The following is a 2225-nucleotide window of genomic DNA, read 5'->3' as shown; positions in this document are numbered from 1 at the left end:
TTTGTTGTTGTATCCAATGTGTTTCTTTAATGTGTTCATGATGTATTACTTCCAATCAAGTGATTCAGGCACTTACTTACTCTTACCATGTGACAGATAAACCCCCACACGTGCTAGATGAAGGATAGTAGCCAGCAGTGAATAAGCGAGTCTTAAGGGTGTAATAAGAGGATCCCTGGAAGCATAGTGGTTATGTCTTGGGCTGCTAACAAATGTATAATGGAGAGAAGATTGAAATTGTCGATGATTTCATCTTGCTTACAACTGCAATAAATGTTCATGGAAGCACTAGTCAAGGGATAAAAAAAATCGAGTAAATCTTCTGCATGCAACCTCTTTAAAATATTGAATAACAATAATAGTAGTTTGACAAATACAGCATGCCTGACTCAAAGCATGGTACTTTCAATTGCCTCCTACATATGTGAAAGTTGGACATTGAATAAAGAAGGGCAAAGGAAAAAATGTCAATGCTTTTGAATTATGGTTCTGGCAAAGAATATTGAAAGGATCATGGACTGGCAAAAGAACAAACAAATCTGTCTTTAACTACAGTCATCAAGCTCCTTAGAAGTAAAGATACTGAGGCTTTATTGCCCATACTTTGGACATCTTCTCAAGAACAACAAGTCCTTGGTGGGGAGGGGGCGGTAATCATGCTTGCTAAATTATAGAGGCAGCAAAAAGGAAGAAGATCATTGACAAAATGGATTGACAAAGTGACTACAACAATGGAATCAAACATAAGAACAAATATGAGGATTGGGTAGAACTGAATTTTCTGCTCTGCAAAGGGTTGCTCTGAGCTGGAAATGACTCAACAGAACCTGATGCAATCTGTTATAATCGCCTCTATGGTTAAATCTGTTATGAATTGTGGTAGTTACAGCTGCGTCAATAGGACAATCCTAGCTAGGGGTGAAGTTAGACCTGTCAATCAGGTGACAGTCTGATGCTGTCCCCTTGGGGGCATGACCTTCTCTCATAAGTAGGAGCTTCAGTCCCATTTCACTCTCCTTCTTGCTGACCCTGAGAGCTTCCAGAGTCCTGCCACATTTCCACTGACCTTGTATCCATAGACTCCGCACTCATCAACCTATGATCTGATCTACCTGCATTCTGAATCATTGATGTGGCTGCATGAGTCTGAAGAAGGACTTACAGACTAATATTGGATTTATGGACTTATTGGACTGGGCTGGGATGCTTTTTTGATATATTACTTCTTTATACAAAGCTTTTTCCTATACATACATGAGTGTCACCGGATTTGTGTGTCTAGTTAACCTGGCCGAAGATATGAATAATCAATTCATTTAATGGGAGATTCCTGAGGAAATTCAGTCTAATGGGGGTTTTGTGAAAATTCCCTTTGGGAATTTTGAAAAAACAAAACAAAAAAAAACATACACATTTCAAGTGTACATGGCTCATTTTTGAAAATAGACCATATCTGTTACACGAGTTGAGGCTGAGTAAATTCAAGCACATAGAGATCACCCAGCTGTCCCTTTCAGTTCACCATGCCATAAAGCTGGAAATCAACAAAAGAACGACCAGAAAAACAAGGTCAAACATCTAGAGGGTGAATAACCATCTTCTCTGACACAAATGGGTATTGGCCCAAATTAGGACGTTTCTAGAAATTGATGAGAATGAGAATACAATGTACCAAAACCTATGGGCTACAGCAAAAACAGTCATCAGAGGAAATTTGATTGCAATAAATGCATATATGAGAATGGAAGAGCGACTCATGACTGATACACTATCATAAAACTTCTGGCAACTTGAACAGAGTCAATAGAACAACCCCTCCAATAGCAAAAGAAAAGAAATAATAAACGTCAGGGCAGAGTTAGACAAGTAACAAGGAACAATGCAAAAAAATCAGTGCAGCAAAAAGATGGCTCTTTGAAAGTATCAATAGAATCAACAGACTGCTAGCAAACCTAACCAAGAAAAGGAAGGAGAAAATATCAATAGCCAGGATGAGGGATGAAACAGGTGAAATGGCAACGGACCCCAACAAGATTTAAATGATAATCACAAAGTACTATGAAAGTCTGTATTCTAATGAATTCAACAGTGTGGAAGACATGGACAAATACTTGTAAAAACAATCCCTCCATAGATTATCCCAGATAGAGGTCAAGAACCTCAACAGACCCATAACAAAAGAAGAAATAGATATGGTTATAAAGAAACTAACAATATAAAAAGAT

Source organism: Echinops telfairi, unplaced genomic scaffold (assembly GCF_000313985.2).
Source record: "Echinops telfairi isolate 266 unplaced genomic scaffold, ASM31398v2 ScPeMD7_43;HRSCAF=161, whole genome shotgun sequence".
Taxonomy (NCBI): domain Eukaryota; kingdom Metazoa; phylum Chordata; class Mammalia; order Afrosoricida; family Tenrecidae; genus Echinops; species Echinops telfairi.
This window is presented reverse-complemented; position numbering follows the sequence as displayed.